The sequence below is a fragment of the Numida meleagris genome, chromosome 1 (assembly GCF_002078875.1).
Source record: "Numida meleagris isolate 19003 breed g44 Domestic line chromosome 1, NumMel1.0, whole genome shotgun sequence".
NCBI classification, from domain to species: domain Eukaryota; kingdom Metazoa; phylum Chordata; class Aves; order Galliformes; family Numididae; genus Numida; species Numida meleagris.
Genome location: NC_034409.1, coordinates 167,300,677 through 167,319,233, shown reverse-complemented (window position 1 = coordinate 167,319,233; position 18,557 = coordinate 167,300,677). Strand labels below are relative to the sequence as shown.

General features: G+C 40.3%; 1 long non-coding RNA gene across 1 annotated transcript; it reads right to left on the bottom strand.

Moving 5' to 3' along the window:
- On the bottom strand, positions 6,530-12,532 carry LOC110387921. Its single transcript, XR_002432749.1, has 2 exons — positions 8,094-12,532; positions 6,530-6,983 (listed from the first exon to the last, which is right to left on the bottom strand). It is a non-coding gene; the product is annotated as an uncharacterized LOC110387921 (long non-coding RNA).

The following is an 18,557-nucleotide window of genomic DNA, read 5'->3' as shown; positions in this document are numbered from 1 at the left end:
GGCAGCCCCCGCGTTCCGCTTTGCGCTGACGAGCAGCGGCCATGCGGAATTAACGCGGCTGCGAGTGCGGCTGCCGCTTTTTGGGAGCCTGCACCCGGCCCGTCTGCACTCGGTGCTGTCCCCTCCGGATCGTCGCAGCCGCGTGACAAAACTACGAACGGCGGAAAAGTGCAGCGCTTATTCGTGATGGGGAAGGTGCAGGCAGGAAAAGTTTTTAAAAATGGAGCCTGAGGCACAGAAGGAGCGGCACGGCTCCAGCTGTCCTTTTATAGTAAGGGGTGTTTTACAGAAAGTGGGAAAGGAGAGGGAACTGCCTCCCTTCCAGCAGCAGGACAGGGATGGTGCAGCCCTTCTTAACGGAAGGCTCCTCGCATTCCTGGAGGAATCTGCACGCAGCTCTCGGTCCTTCTCATTTCTGGAAACGAGAAGTGTCGTTCTCAGCAGTTCCTCCTCTTGAGCCTACCGCTGGGTCCTGCCTCACCCTCCACTGCTACTGAGGGATCTCTACAGAACAGTTTTTAAGCTTGGCATTCGTGCTTCATAAAAAGTCATATCTTTTTCAGCACCTTCCAAAGTAATAGCTTTGATGAGCGTTTTCTCTATGCGCTGTTAACATTCTTAATACTACGTATGCATAAATGCTATGAGTTAACTGGGGCGTTGCTGTAAAATGTGTACAAAGGAGACACCCAGCACAGACCGAAAACGGACTCTCAGCACAGGTTAGAGCTACAAATATATCAATTATAAAAGATGGGTGCACGTTAAGAAGGCAGCAGTAGTTCATCAAGTGAGAAACAGGCACTTCAGACTGCATGAAGAATTAAAAAAGAAGCGTGCAGGCAGCACTAGCTGGCAAAAGAGGATATGAAAACAACTGTACATTTTCAGGGCTCTTCGTATCCTTGTTTCTGGCTGAATGTGCTACGTGCATGAACATCCTTTCTTATAAAAGAATAAATTTCACAAAGATCCCACTGTATGGCAGTGTACTGATTGGCTGTCACAGCCCCTGGCTAAATATTAATGTTGGTCGCTTTTCCAAGTCAAATCTGTGAGCTGCTCTATCTGGAGAACTTGAAATCTCTACCCACAAGTGCAACTCCAGTACAGTGCTTTTCTGACTTGCACATTGTGTGTCCTTGTTTATAAAGATTTCGTTAGTCAATTGCTTTCGTTTGACAATATTTTTTTCTTCATTTGTTGCTTAGGGAAATATCAGGCAGTCCCTTTTAAACTGGAGCTTAGTCTGTTGAAGTTTTACAATGCTAAGCGGTGTGACAAACGGACTAACCAGAAGGAGCTCCCCATTGGTGCAGTCCCTTTGGTTTCATAACTCCCACAGATTTTTACCCCTTGCAAGCTTAGAGCCATGATTTACATAGCAGCGAGGGAAAATGAAAATGAGGAGGAAGCTCATTACACCGTGTATGTGTATTTTCTCCTAACACAGACTAGATTAAACCTGGCCTATGCCACGAGAACAGTGAAAGGTGAGAGCAAAGGCGAGCAAAGGGTCCTCCCTCGTAAGGACACGCGCAGTTAATGCTCTCTTCACCCAATATAGTAAACCAGACCCAAAACGGGAAGGAGGATCTGGGCTATTCTTTCACCTCCCTCCCCACCCCCAGGCTCTGAGCCGTGGAGGAAGGATCGGGTTGCACTATTTTAAAGCTGGAGCAGCATGTGCACCTCCTCGGTACAGTGAGAGCGCTGGGAGCAAAGCTCTCAGAGCTCCCTGTTCTCGGGGCTGTGCCTTATCCACAGAGCCAGGCTCCAGTTGCCCTCCAAGTTCCCCTGCAAACGTACAATATTTGCAGGGATGTACACAAATAAGAAGGTTATTAAGCTGACTTACCTTTGGCACGTGGCTTTGAAAGCTTCCTGCTCGACGCAAGTCACAAAAGCCGTACTGTCACAGTAGCTCAGCGCTGCAGGTAAAGTCAACCTGTAAATGAATGAAAGAAAGAAATCAAGTGACTTTGCCTAATTTCCTGAGCTTAAATAAACTGGATTGATTAGCAGATTGAAAAATACAATTTTTTGATTTGAAAAATATAATTGCTATCTCTTTCAACCCACCACCTGAGTGCAGACTGCTTGCTGCTGTTCCCACAGATGCTTTCAAGTTATACCATACAGCTACAATCTATGCTAAGGTAGGAGATGGATCTTGGTTTGGAATGGAAGTTCAGGTTAGGGCCATAATTCTGCCCCTGCCTCCAAACTTCTAAGATAAGGACAACTAAAGCTGTCCTACCCCTCACTGAACCTAAAAGACAAAATATGCTTACGGGGTGCTCCAAGGCCATGTGTGTTAAGGAATTGTGGAAGGAAGCCATAAGCCTTCCCCTGTGTTGGAATAGGGAAAGTTTTGGGGAGCAGCAGGAGATCCAGCACGAAGCACTGCATAGATTCTAGTGCCTGATTTAGTGGTTGGCAACCCTGCCCTTGGCAGAGGGCTGGAACTGGATGATCTTTGAGGTCCCTTCCAACCCAAGCCATTCTGTGATTCTGTGATTCTATGATTCTAGCTGTGAAAAAGCACACAGAGATGAGAGGAGCTGTATAATCATGAGGTGTCAAGATATGAACAGTTTAACCTTGCCTTAGCCACTTCTAACTGGGCACTGTGAGTTTTAAAAGGAGCAAAATCTCATTCAAGGCTTAAAATATGTTGTGCTCTACAGACAAAAAGCTGCATGTCAAATCCAGGTATTCTTAATGTAGCGGTGAAATCTGCACAGTTTTAATGTACAGATGGGCAGACATTTCATTCGAAAGCAGGAATTAAAATAATGACAGGTTGTGTCATGTGACAACACATTTACCAGCAAAACTGTCCTTTTCTCATGCACGAAAGACATTCGTCCAGAGGGAGAGGCTGCTGGAAGTATGCAAGGGGCACAAAAATGGAGGGAAGGATGAGGAGCTTGATGGAAGATGCTGAGTTCGTGACCAGAGCCTTCAGCAAGACTTTGCTTTCTAATGCTGTGCAAATGAATTAATCAAAGTGCACACATTCTCTTGCAAATCAAAAGTTCTGCCTCTCTGTGCCCCTGAGGTCATATGTGACCATGATCTGACCCTGACAGTCTGCCACCGTACTTAGCACAGGCACACACCTCCCTAACCACTGCAGCCCATGTGTGCTGTACATTTCATGCTGCTTGCCCCTTCCTTGTTTTTATTTTACAAATCTATTTTAAAAAATCCTATTACCCTTTAGGTATTTCTGCATCCTTCCTTGCACCGAGAACCTTCTTGATACTTAAGCAAATGTTAAGATATAAGCAAAAATATAGGAAGATAAGATTATTTCAGGCCACTTTGCAAAAAAGGAATACTTTCTTTTGTGGAAAGCAAAATCTTCAGCTGAAAGAGGCTCGTGTTTACATTATCACTAAAACTTCTGCTGAATGGGGAAGAAACAGTAACGGCAGACAGCAGTGCAAAAGGAAGTTCTGTTACAGCACAGACCAAAAAAATTTAAGTTCTTACAGTGTATAAAATATGTACTCAGTGCTGAGCTTCTGCATTTGCCTTCAATACTGAGCTGTGAGTGTGGACTGCCCCACTGCAAGTCGTTAATGTACCCGCCAGCCCTACAGCTGAAACCTATGCAAGGAGAGAATTAATACAAAGGCATTCATCGGGCACAAAACTGAGATATTCTTTCACTGCAACTTCTCCAGCTCTAACAAAGACACCATTCAAAAAATAAAAAATAAAAAAAGCATTTCAAAGAGCAGTGTAGATGCTGGGCATGGATCGGCTCTTCAGTTAAAGACAGAGGCCGCTAGCCCAGAGGAATAACTCAAACAACGCAGACACTCCAAGCTTCAGACTTTCAAGCTGGAGGCCTCCAGTTGGAACTTATCTCTGTTTTCACACATCAGTAGGTTCGGCAGAGTTAGAAATACCCAGCACGTACAAGGAAAACAATCTCTATCAGTGGATACAGCACGAACACGATAACGCAATGTTTTGTAAGCCTCAAGCAATTGTCAAGCAACTGCGCTTTGTCAAGGCAGCACACTTGACAGTCAGGGTCATCTAACCTTAGGTCACCTTCTGCCTTACCCCCAGCCGGGTCCCAGCACCTCCCCTTGCTCTCTAAGCAGCATCCCAGAGCCAGGGGCACAGGCGATGGGTGCTGCTGCCCCGCCGTGCCCAATGCGAGCAGCAGCTGCCTGGGTGCATCGCTTAGTGTCTCTGAGTTAAATGATCCATTTTTAACTACTTCTCAAAACAGAAAAGACAAGGACCCTACCTTATTCTGTCTATTCTGGTGTGGTTTTATATTTGCATGATTTTATTTTCATGTTCAAGGCCCTTATTCAAATGTAGCCACTCACAAAACACGATTCTTTTTGTCATCCGGACTGTTATTCCCTAGCCATACAATTTTTACTTAATCTGCTATAAAGCACACCTCTGGTTCTCAACTTTTACATTTGATAATAGAAAATGTAATGAGTTTTCTTTACTACGTGATTAAGTCTTCCAATTCCGATTTGTAAACTCTGTGTAGATGGAAAGTGGAATTCAATTAAAATGTGGCAAAAGAGCACTTCATTTTTTATCAATTTAATTAAATAACCGTAGATAGGCGTAACATGTAAGAAAAAGAATACACTTATCAGAACACAGTGCACTGCAAGCTGATTTATTCAGCAAGGACTAATCGCTGCTAGCTGGTGAGCTGAAGTGATTGTTTCTGGTCAGCACGACCTTCAAGACTTTAGAGCTGGTACATCTCATCCTCTCACAGTCTTCATTCATGAACCCAGTAGAAAAAAAAATGAGATTGCCTACTTTTTCATCTCTCAGTGGATCTTTCGATTTTGAACATATTAGTCATTAATATAAAGTAAACGAATACATTAAAAGAAGAAGAAAAGGCTATCAGAAGCAGCTTCAGCATTCTATGGGTTACAGTTCCGAGTGCTCTGCCAGTGACTCCTACCCCTTCAGTGGTTTGACTTTCTCTAAAAATTTGGCATCAAAAAATGTGTTGGATAGTACTTTTATTGTGTTATTTTAAAATAACTACAGTAAATTTAACCTTAACACAGGCTGCCCTACTTCCATATTTAATTTTAAGTGGTCTTGTTAAAAAAGAAACATTTAATTTAAATAAAATAAAGTATACATATATAACTCATTAAACTTATATTAATCATTCCAGTAGGCCACAGAAGCAATAGAAAATGTGGATTCCCTCCTTTCTGATTTATCAGCCACTGATGCTATGGCGCATTCAGAACAGAACGGGTTCCTACTGTGCCTGCTGGTGTACACATGAAGTTAAAGAGACAGAGCCCTGGCAGAGAGGTTTGCATTAATTTGCTCAACACCTGAGGTGTTAAAAGTAAAGCCAAACAGGAGAAGCTTTTTGCTTTTTTTCTTTTCAGTAAAGCACTGGCTGTTCAAGTGCAGATTTACCAGCTCCAGGAGGCAGAGCGTGGGAGGATGCCACAAAGGGCCCCAGATCTTGCCCTATTCCTCCATCCCCTCCTGTTCCCCTACCCTTGAGTTCCAGCTGCACTCATCCAGGCCCATGTCTGGGAGTTGGAGAGAGTTTAAATGAACCAGGGAACTGAACGTAAGCAATGATGGCATTAAGTTCTGCTAAAGATAGAGGCTTCCCATTGAATTTCCTTCCTGTGTGATTCTGGAGGATAAACCCAGCACCAGGACCACTTCTCAAGTGGAAAGGAAGAAAATTATTACTGACAAGGTCCGAAGACTGGGATCCTGGCCTGCTCAATTTTGAATTGTGCCTTACAGATCAGCATTACAGATCTGTGAATTCAGCTGATTCACTTAATAAGGATCAGAATGTAATTCCTGCCCCAAATTACTGTGATGGAAACAAAGCTATCCCGTGAGTTTTCTAGTGCTTTTTTTTGCTCTTTTTTTTTTTCTTTTTTTTTGGTGGGCTCAAAAATTTCCTCTCTGTTGCTGAGAGAATCTGAGGGTGAGCATAAGAAAGAAGAAAAAACACTAGTCAAAATTACAGTGGTAACAGCAAGTTTCTATAGAGAGAAAGTTTGGTTTAGGTAAGGGCACTATTAAGGTAAAGGAGATAAGGTAGAGGCATTTCACTAACACATTACAAAATGGTTGACTCAGGTTGGCTCTAGTTGGTTGAATTTAAGGAGGGAAAGGTCCTGAAACTATTGTTTCGTTATTGTTGAGATTGGGCTAGTAGGCAGAGATTCATAAATCAACCATATTTCAGAATGGAAGAGAGGTTGGGCTGTCCATAACCCACCTCTGGCAGCAGGTGTAGGCCAGTTCCTACCCAAGTGAGCAGCAGGACCAGGACCAGCACACTTGACATTGCCCATGGATGCCAGTACCCAGTTTTTAGCTTGGGTGTGTCCCTGGCCTGATGGCAATCTGTCTGCTCAGTGACCTTAACTAGATCCCTCCTCCACGTTCTTCTGCAGCCCCTCCTTGGATCCACGTGAGCTATCTGTACTATCTTAAGGCAAAGAATGTCATGAGTATATTATCCATGTACACATAAAATAATACAATTTATTATACTATTTATTATACGATATACTTGACTACTGCCAGCTTCATCTGATGCACCCTCATTTCTGCAATGATAGTGAAGGCAGAAAGTTGATCCCCATCCATCCTTTTCATGTGTCATTTTAAAATATTTGTTGCTATTTTGAAGAAGCATTGGAAGGGCAATTAAAGTCTCTGAAGCAGAGGCTGTAGTCTCTGTGCTGGAAACCTATTTCTTCTTAGCTCTCGGCCACTGCTCAGCCCGCTCTATGTGGCAGATGCTGGAGCTGCTCTTGCACAGAAGCCCTTCCAAAATCCCAGGGAACTGGAAGCTCCACCGAGCACACTTGGGGAGAGCCACTCTTTCCCACTGTTAGGGATGATGCGTTGGAGGAAAAGATGCAGTCATGCATATTGTGCTCTTAAAGCCCCGCTGGTCTTTCTGCAAGCAGAATCTAAAAAAAATAGTAGGGAGTGGAAATAAAGAGAAGGAAATTTGCTATTCCACAGAAATCAGCCCCATTCTAAGAATATCACTTGCTAAGAACTACAGCTTGAGGAATCAGTGTAAACTTTAGCTGAAAGCTGAAGTAAAATCCTTGCTCTAAGGGAGCAAGACCTTGTTTCTAGAGTTTGGCAGCAGACCTTAATCAGGCAGAGCTGACAATAATTAAAACAGCAGAAGCTTGTGAGAGTTTCCTAGTATTTCCATAGGAGATTCGTGGAATGTATTCCCATTTTCCTTGCTATGTATTTTACCAGACACAAGAAGGGCCAGTTTCTATTGGTGAGAAAATATGAAGATGGATAGGTGGGACCCGTTTCCATTCGTAGGTAAAAAAATGAACAGAGTCTGTTCAGAAACCTTACTGCAAGGTAAGATATATTGTGTCCCAGTACAGAAGATAGGAAAAATGAACTCTTAGGTGAACTCAGAGAAATTTTGTAGAACTCCAGATAGCGTCAAAGCTCTTCTACATCTCCCAGCCCCTAACAAAGGTTAGGGGAGATGCCAATGATGCTAAGATACATGGGCAGAAAACCTTCTAATTTAGGTTTAAGAGTAACTTTAGTGAAAGGTATTCTGTGTAAGACAAAATATTCTGTACTGTTGTGAAACAGTTTCTGTCAGTAAATTTCACTCTGGCAACACCCAGTCCCAGTTACAACCGGCCTAGTTTTGGCTGCAGGATCTGATTATTTCTTCGGAAGAATACATTTGGCTAAGCAGTTACAGAGGCAGCGCTGAAAGTTTCACACAACACAAAGAAAGGTAAAAGGAAAAGGCATACACAACTCATGTTCCTAGGCAGGTCAGCAGGGTATTTTTCCCAGAACTGTCAGTGTCCTTCCTGGTAGAATAGGGTACCTACTCTTGCAATGAACGAGTGCCGGTTTGGGATTTCCCATTTGAAAAAGGTTCCTCTGGAAGACCAGTCACTGTTGTAGGCTCCCCGTTATGGTGGTTAGACAGGCTGAAGGTCAGGAAGGGTCAGAGCCTCTTAACAGTAACCCCAAATGTTCCCTGGTGTGTGTCAGGTGAAAGCTCCTGAAGATGGTCTTACCCCTCACTGGCTCGTTGGCAAAACATATCACTGATCATCACTTCGACTGTCAGCACTTGTTCAGCAAGTCACTGAAAAACAAAACCTAGTGTACTTTTTGTTCACAGCAGTGGGTCCTGACTCAGAGATACACAGAGACCAAGCATCCCCTGAGCATCACAGAGACTTTCAGCATGAGCAAATCCCTGTCTCTGAATAGATCCAGGCACATTCAGTAGGAAGATGACACCATACTGAGGACCTGTGATTGGTTTGCCCAAAGTTTCATGAGGAGAGGACTTCTTCATGCGCCGCACTGTTTGATTTGGTGCTGGGCAGCTACAGGTCAACTTTGTGCGGAATGCAAACAAAGTACAGAATGTCTTGTGAGAGACTGTAAATGCTAAGATGTTTTCACTGAGCTTAACAGATGCTTGGAAGTGAATTTAACTGACCTGTTGCTGTTTAGCAACCCCATAACCAAGTGTTTCAAATCAGCGTTGCTGTTTTTTAGGTCTAGAACCATTGATTCTACAGTTTTTGACCTGTGTAACCTGAGTCAATCATCTGTTGCGGTACTGCACTTCAGTTTGTTACCTTCTGAGACTATTGTTTCTGGGTGAGAGGCAGGAAGAACACTAAAACAATGTATATGTCCCTTGGTTCATGAAGAGGACTTGTGAAGGGTTGCTCTCTGTGGAACAGTCCAGTGTTCCCATTAGGAATCTCCTTTGTGGGCCCCTATATAAAAGACACCTTGCAGGCTGATCTTGAGGATTAGAGATTGGTGGGGAGATTATGGATCCAACTCCAGTCCAAATTTGAAATAGCAAATGGAAGTGTCACAGTACTGATCTGATCACTCGCACCATAGGGTTAGCTACTTGCCCCTTCTGTAAGGAAAGGGGTAGGTTCAGCAGTTTCTGTTAGCGATCTGTAGTGGAACATTTGTTCCTGCAATCTGTTGTAAAAGGGTATCTGTTTCTGGTTTTTGTTGTTTCTGACTGGCTGGACAGCTTTTTAGAGGGAGTAAGGGATAGAGAAGGCGCAAGAGCAAGTCACACAGCGCTATGGACAGCACAGATACTACAGAGGCAATCGCTGCTATCAGGGCTCTAAATACATAAGGCACTTAACACAAAGCCAGTCACTATCAAGGTCCCTGCAGGGAGCATCCAGGAAATAAAATAGTTCTTTTCAGGCCCTGGACTTTAAAATACATGAATCAAAGAGCCACCATGTTGCTAATGACTCTTTCATCCCTCGCTATGTGCATGTGCTTGTGCTGGAACTGCACGCCTCCAGCCGACTTCCCTGTCGGTGGGCCATGGCCACGAGTGTGGCCTAGAAGCCCAGAATCACAGCTTTTAAGACACTTAATATGAGATACTGTCTTAAAGCATAATTGTAGCTTTATTCATGGAATTTAGAAATAAACTGATCTTTTTTTTTTTTTTTTTCCCTAGGGAAATCCCCTCCCTCCTTCCCCCACTGTCTGTTTCCTCTTGTCATAAATAGGATCTGAAGAATCGTGCTAGGGAAAATATTAAACCCCAGTAACTCATGACTCTCTTATCCCTATAGAAGGAGACATATCTGGTATATTAATTCAAACCATATTTCTTAATAGTCAGTAGGAGACCTAATTTCCTGCATGAAATTAATTACAGTACTACACATAAAAGTTAAATGATTCACACAGTACTTATACTGCACTATTTCCACCTTTGTGGTATGATGGAAATAATGAAATCATGAATGTTTGTACTCACAGCACTGTTTAATGCCCTGAGGACAGAGAACATGAGGGTGCTTCAAGTAATCCACTGATACCGTCTAATAATTAGACTCTGCTCATCCAAATTGTCCTTGTACTCACAGGGCACATACACATCAACAAAGAACTCCATCTACTCAAGCACTCAAGAAGAAGCCAAAAGCACCCCAGCACAGTTATTCACGTGCTTCATAAAAATTAAGCAATTAAAGTAATTATCTGTGCTTTGGCCAACTTAGATGGAAGGCTAGGCTACATATGTTAACACATACGCAAACTACATTAAGAAAGCATCCTTATTACTGTTCCTGTGTATCACAAAATTAGTATGGAGAGCCCAAAACTACCCACAAAGTCTAATACACCAGAGAAAATATTTTCTTAATTTTGACCTTCTCTTACTTACTCCTCAAAATTGGCCATCAGACTGTCTTTCTGAAGTACAGTTTCTAGCACTTGGTTCAGTGTAATTTTGATTGTGCTAAGCAAGCGGATTGCTATCTCCTTAAAATATTATTAAATCTGTTAAGACAGAATAACTCAAAAAACTGCACGCCATCTTTTCCCAATTCTATCACACCTTCCAATTATACATTCTCCTACTAACCTAAATAATATCACATCATTCCAGTTTAATCGTGTATGGTTGTTAACCTCACTCAATCAAACAGGATGTATTCTTTTTCTTCTCAATTGCCCCTTAGTAATTCTTACTGTTTCTAAATATCCTTATTTAATCCATGAGAAATATTTTCAAAATTATGAAGTGACACATTCATTGGCACCTTTGAAATGGCAGTTAGAGCTTTCTATACTATTAGCCATCTTTTTTTTTTTTCCTGAGTATCATATTATCCAATGTAGATAATAGACACATTGCTGGGAGTTGATGTTCTTAATCGCTGCATTGGGCCACCGAAGGCACGTGGAGAAATTACATTGTTCTTCTTAATAAGTACCCTCTGGTTAACGAAATCTTTTCTTTAGTCCAAAAAAAAAAAATACTAACTGATGAATAAAATATCAAATGGGAATGTTGAAAATATAGTTAATATTTTATAACTTCAAACTATAAATGTGAAAATTACTAAAATTAAGAGACTTTATGCACAAGTTGAAAAGCAGGTTGTGAGGAGTGGACAAGCTTAGATTTTGATTGTAAGCAAAAGAAACCTTAGTAGTTTCACATTTGTCTCAATTTGTTCTATTCATCATTCACAATTCACAGCATTCTCTCTTCATGAAACATCTTGGATCATAAGCTACTACTTTGATTTTCATGAGAAAAACTAAAAAGTGTGAATTAAATGTTCTGAAGTTATTTGCTAGACATGTTCTTCCAAAAGCTTCTCTGAGGAAAACTGGTTTTCTTCTGAACTATATTAATAGGAGCAATGGTAAAGGAGCAATGGTATGTAATTATATTCTTGTTCCACAATTCTGTGGGAATTCTAACATAGGGCATACTTTGCCTGTAGCAGACAAACTTATAATGCAGTCAATTACTGTTGGTAAATAAGACTCTCAAAATTACATACATCAAATTGACAACAATCTTTGTCTGGACTGCTTTGTATTTTAAAGGTTTTGAGACTTCAGTGGTCTTCTTCTATGTCAATTCTCAAATAACTTAAGTGGATGCCTACTTAAAAAACTCCTTAAACCAAGTCCAGGTCCAGTCTAGGGGATTCATGTGCAGTACAAAACAGGAAAGTTATACTGGAGCTCCTTGATTCTAGATCAGGATAACAAAACAGGTTTTCAAAAGTGAAGGGCTGCTACTTCTCTTACTTTCTTAGCTAAGCCTTCCTGTCTAGGGGGTTAACTAAGCAAAAATCATTTGAGTCTCTGTATGCTATTCACATTTTTAATATAGCTGTTCCTAATAATTGAAATGTTTCTCACACAGTTTGATTGAAGGTACAAAAAATACTCAGTTTTCACATATTCAAAGTTTTTGCTGCCACAGACCAAATACAAGAAGTATCCCTGCAAGATGGACACTTTAATTTGAAGACTTTAACTATTGTTTGAGATGAACACAGAAATTCTTAAGCAGCAAACAGAGCTGCATTTTTACTATTTATCACAGTAATAAGTATAATTAAACGCTTTTCTCATTTTCCTTCAAATTGAATTTCTTAGAAAGCACAGATGTGCTCATCAGGATTCTGAGCAGACTGAACTCTGTCAGGATTCGGAACAGGCAAATGATCTTCATTCCTCCAGTATCCTTGCTGTTCTGCGTCACGTATTTTATGTTCTACCAAAAGCATGTATATGAATGATTCACGTTATAATCAAGGCCATGAATGTCAGTAACATGATCCATGCATGCTCTTTAATGTTGTTTTTGAGTACAGGAAAATAAAATAAATTGAGGTTTGAAGCACAAATACAAGCGATACTTTCTAATATCACTAACTAATTTCACTTTGGGGTTCCATTATGACAGTACTGATACTAGGTTTCATTTTTATTACTAACAGACTTCACTTATCACAGCAAAAATAGGCTGCTAACCACAGAAAGTAAAATTGATCATCAAAGTTCTGGTTTTGCTTAGGAATCAGACTTCTTCAGATACTCCGTAAAGTAATACACTCTAGTTATCTATTTATGACTTAAAAGAAACTACATGTGTTTTGAATGCAGTATATTTCCCCATAATATCAGCAAAGCTATACATACCTGAGGAGCACGTGGTGGAGCTGGAAGTCAAGGGAAAAGTGCATTGCTGGTGCTGGAACCAGCCTTCTGTGTGGAGAGTCACATAGTGTAATCAGGGTACCAGCGCTCCTTGCACAAATAGGTGAACTTTTATCCTTGTCCATGATCTGCAAATAGAAAGTACATGCGTGTGAACTTCAAAGTTAAAATCAGTGAAAATTAAAATATAAATATATACAAAATACAAAAATGCATCTATTGGTAAGAAGATGCCTGCATTTTTGATGATTTATCATGCATTCAGACTATCTAATTTCATCTCTGCATTTCATAATTTATTTTTCAAATTACTTACTAAATCCCAGATTATTTATTGAGTCCAGCGGAGCTAACAGAGTTAGGAAAGAAGATAAATGTTAAGAGTACTATGATGACAGAAACTTGTTGCTTAACGTGTTCTAAATTGCCAGCAAGGAAGATGCTCCAGCATCTTTGGATACCCCAGTTCCAGTCTTTACCCGTCCTTGGACTCAGAAGTATTTCACAAATATGTAGCCTGTTCTTCTTTGCTGTAAATTAAGATAATCTTTTCTTGTCCTTCCACAACTGGCTACAAAAGACAATTGATGACTGTCTTCTTCACAATAATCTTTAGATATCAGATTATTTTATTTTCTCCTCAGTCCTCTTTCTGTAGACTAAACAAACACAGCTTTTTCAAACTGTGCCTTATAAATCTCGCCCTGCAAAAACCTTTTCACTCATGTGTTCTGCTACAGATTCTCTTTTACCTGGACATTGAAATCATTTCCCTTTTCTAGATTCTATTTTAGCACAGAGATGCAATTTTATTTGCTTTTTTTTTTTTCCTGGCCATTTTGCTCTTGTGTTTTGTTGTTTGTTTGTTTGATTTTGTTTCATCTGTAAAAGTAGATGCTATCAACATCATCTGGAGTTTTGTGGTGTTCTAGAACAGTAGGCCCCGCAGAGCCTTGAAACAAAACACATCTGTCCATTTTTTTCAGTCACTTTTTTGGGAATCAGTAATGACACTTACTTAATTCTCTTTGAATGATTCACTTGTCCTCATTCTTTTTCCTTTCAAGTAGTGGATGAAACAGGGATTTTGTAAGCCCTCTGTTTAGTAATACTGTACTTTTATTTTTAAGTGTAACATCTAAAACAAGAATTGTAATATTCTTAATAAATGAGCAGCCGTATAGATGGACAGACAAGAATAAATATTGCTTCCTCTGAGAATCAGGCACAAACAGAAAGAAGGTATGATTTGAAGCCCGCATCCCTCTCCCTTGCCTCAGAACAGATCATACTGCCTTCTGAATCAGGGGTAGAAGGATGCTGCTAGCTAAAATATTTGGTGGAGTCTCTTTTGATGATTACACAATTACTAGTTTGTGGTAAACGCATGTCACATTGTGCGCTGTTTTCAGTATGAGTTTTGTCTGAATAAAGCTGAAATATTCTGGACCAAGAAAAATAAAACAAAGGATGTAAGATAACAGATCAAAGAAGTGTTTTAAATGCTGCGGTGGCTGTCTTTCTTCACATTTATTTCCAGCTGCCTGCCTTTGGAGAATCTAGTCTCTTTACTTTTTTAACTAAAGATAGATAGTTTATCCCAGGAATCTCCAAATTATTTCCTTGGAAAGAAAGAAAAGAAGTGAAAAACTGGTCAGGGATTTATGATTTGTAGCCCACATTTTCTGCCTCTTTGCTCTACTTCACTCGCACAGACTGTGCCACTATACCACAGTCACATACGAAAGTTCTTCTAAGAAGTGGTTTCTTCGGTTTGGTTTTACTTTTTAATATTCATATCATCTATTGTTAGGGTAGTTTCATAATGAATTCCTGAAATTTAGTGGTTGTTCTCTGTAATCTAATTAACCTAGTTATTTGCAAAGCATCCCGACCCCAAGGTACCCAGGTGTGCTACCCGTGATGATGGACTCTGTGGTCCCAGCAGCTCCTGCTCACAGCCATCCATTCCCCACGTCAGGAAAAGCCTTTTCACACCTTCTCTAACAATTTATGATGCAGTCACCTCCCAGCTGTGTTCAAGCTTAGCTGCCCCCATCTCCCAAAAGCAATGTTCCTCCCTTCTCTGGGAACAGAGAGGCGACACTTCAGCACACTGCTATTTAAGCAAGAGTGATGGGCACTGAACATATTCACAATGAGCAGAGAAGCAGTTTACAAATGCTTCTCCAGCAGACAGTCGTACCTGTGCTATCTGCTGTATTTTTTATGAATCTCTTTTCAGAGAAGCCTTAAAATGACTTTTTCCCCTCAAAACAGGAACTGCCACTTCTGACAGTTCAGACATTAGGTTCAGAATAAGTGGGCAACTTCAAGTATTTTCTGTTTGTTTCATGCCATTTCCTGAAACTGAAATTACAGAATTTTACATACTGCATTTGCATTTCAAAATTACAAGGTCACTGTAAGAACTCTTTTTTTTCCAGCCAGACATGTAATACATGTGACATTTGTTTTTTTTCCTCCATCCATGTGTATGCAAATCTACTTTCTTTACCCTGATATTCTCCTGCCTTTACTAATGTATACTGTTATTTGCAAGAATAGGACTATACTGAAGCCAAGGGCATAGAATCAGACATTAATACTGTAGAAGTGATTTTGCTGAACATAGCTCCCCACCACATTGCACATATGGATGCCGGCAGTACAGTAAGGCCAGAAAAGGCCACTTAGTTCCTCCAGAAAAGCTGCACTTCTTAAGGACTGCTTCTCCAAATAAGTTATGCTACTTAGTCTACAGACAAATTTATGCCTGAATAGCTGTTAAGATTGTGTATTTGTTTCCCAGCGTTACATTAAGAATTGTGTCCTCTTCAACTGTTTCCAAACATCTACTCCCAACTTTCCTTCTCAACTTCTGGCCATTTTATTTTGATCTGCAGCATCCTAAAATTCTCCCCGATTTATTTATTTATGTCCTTTATATACTGAATAGATTTAGTCAGTATTAACTATACAAAAACTTCAACCGTGCAAAATCGTGTTGTTTGTGCATTTGATAAATTCAGTACATTCTCATAAGAGTGGTTACCTTGTTCTGCATGTAGGTATTTTCCTTTGAATTGCCTGTGACACTTCATACCAGAATGCCTTGAGCGTTATAGGTGTGGTTGTAACAATGCTATACATAACAGCTCTAAAAATCATCAGCTCCTTAATTTTATCTGTTTTCAAATGTAATGTATGAAGAGACAGCTTCCTTCTTATAATTCCAATGGCATTCTGATACCTTTCTTGAGTTTACATGTTAGATGGATATTTCAAGAATCGATTTTGCAAAATACAGAGATCCTCAGCACTCACCAGAGGGGCTGAACCCCTTGCAGAACCTGCACATTGTTTGTTTTTCTCTCTCTACACATGAGTAACTTAAATGACAATATTCAACTGAATGCTAGTAGATCATGTTCTAATATTGTTTGACTTGCCACATTTTCGCTCTGTCTCTCTTTCTTACGTTTTCAAAGTTAAGCAGTTAATCTCAAGTCTTAAAATAGTCTGTGAATGTAATGTTATTTCCCCTTTTTGTGTATCCCGTACATAGCTTTCTGCAACCTGTAAAATCAGAAGCAACAATGAAAACAGCTGGTGACCTCACTAGGTCAAACTTTGACCTGGAACCTAATAGTAATTACATCACACACTGGCAAACTGTCCAAGTAATACAGAGATTATATTAATCCCAAGATATTATTGCATATCCCTTTCAGAAATCTGTACAAATATTCAGTAAAGCACTTATTCCATCATGCGCAGGATGAGATCACTACTCCGAAGTGTGCCCATTTCAGCATCAGATCCTTGTCAAAAGGCTCAGAACAAAACACCATAACCAAACACATTATATGCCAGGCTGTTATCACAGAAGGAGCTCCACATACATAGGACCAAACTGCTCTATTTATCCAGTCATATGATAACTTCTTGGGGTTGACGGTTGAACTAGATGATCTTAGTGGTCTTCCCCAACCTTAATATTTCTGTGATTCTGTGATTTTTTTTATTGTAACCTTGCTTCTTCGAAAAGAATATTCATTCCTCTACATGGCTTTCCAATTTCATTTAAGAACACAATCAGATAAGCACTGCTTTATCTTTCGCTGTCCTCCTCTGAGTTTCTTAATTTAGAGTTTTAGTATTTTCAGATTTTCTTTGTTTTCTTTAAGTCACACGTTAGATCAAAATTTATACATTCATTGACATTTCTGTTGAAGAAAGCACAGTCTGAAAGGTAACTGTAGATGATTGGTTTTCAAGCCATTGCACCTTTATCTTAGAGCAGGCCGTACAGCTGTAATTACTGCCAGGTGCACCACGTTCATAAAGTTGACCTGTGTACCTGGGCTGAGCAGGGCCCGGGCGTGTGCTTGAGCTTTGCCATGGGACAGTCTATGGCCTTGAGCTGTTATATGCTTTTTGGTATGTTGCTGGGCCAGGCTGAGAAGCGCTGAGGTGAAGGCACAGCAAGGTGTGAGGAACAGCACGGGTAGGGTATTGCTCGGCAGGCAGTAAGGACAGCTGCCACCCAGAAAGTCAGCTGTGTGAATGTGGGCTGTGACAAACTGCCCACCTGCAGCTGCACCATGGCCCTTTTGTTTTCTAGCTCAGATGCCTAAGAAAATAAAGGCAGAGACTGAGTGCACTGCCTTATGCTCCTGTTATCAGAGAGCTGCTGGCATGGAGAGGCCCAGATGAGCTCCCAGCGGCTGCAGTAGGAGGGCTTGGCCTGGTCAGCAGGGGCACAAAGAGCCTGGGCCATGGGTGTTGTCGGATACCTGCCCGTATTTGCAGTTACCGTGTTTGTTTGTTGTCTCTTTAACTGCCTTTTTGGGGAAATTATCTGATTTGAAGACAGTGGTCTCCGATTTTCTTTTATTCAATGTTACTCTGTTGGAAGCACAGAAAAAAAACTGCCAGCCAAAAAAAAAAAACAGAAAATCAGATTTTTAGTTTTTCCTTTTAAAAATGTTTGTATATTTAAGATTATATTAGTGAACTATCCTAATTAAGCTGGTAATTAGGCTTTCTCAAGTAGTATCAAATGGGCCAAGCTTTCTGTTTTATCTTTGCACAATGGCAACCTCACAGTTTGCATTCCCAGTTCCTCTTTTTTTTTTTTTTTAACTGTTTATCATTTTGTATATTACTTCACTAAACATTTGTTTTCAGGCGAACCCTACTCTTACTTTATTGCAGTGTTAGTGCTGAACCAGCTTGGTGCTGTTACTCTTCAAACCCTGCAGTTTTCTGCCAGCGATTTTCACAACATGATTCCTGTTTTTCTGGCCTATATATTGAACCAGAAGTACTGTACATACTTAAGGTCTTCATTGTAGATTTATTGTTTTTTTTTTTCCTGATCACTATCAGATCCAGGACTGAATTAACTGTCATTACTTCTTCTGGTATTTATACAAAATATCCTCTATCTTGGATATAATAAATAAATATAATAGAAAAATATCCTATATCTTACCAATATTTTATAGCCTATTTGGGAACATTCTCCCACATAATTCAAATTCATCTTTTAAGTTTTTCACACCCTTGTTTTCATATTCATAGCATTATCCTTACTCCCAATCCTATAGAGAGTCACACAAAATAAACCTTCACCACAACCTTCATGGATACAGCATCTTCCATTTTCACTTGTAAAATTATTTCTGCGTCTGCCAGCCATGTGAACTGCAAGGGCTGCAGGCTGGTTGTTTTTATAAATTACACTCCCTCACCTGATCTTCCTTATATAGAAACAGATAGTTATATTCTATTTATGCCATAGCCAGACTTGTTTGCAATGCGATCAAAAAGCATTTCATGGAATTTGCTGTGGCACTGCACCTCTCAAGACCACATGCACATGAGCTGTGTTTATGAACAGAAATATCTAATTTCACATGATTTTTTCCTGAAGGAGTTTCTAGATGATGTATGTTTTCACATCTCAGTGTAGCAGTACTAGCTCAACTTTA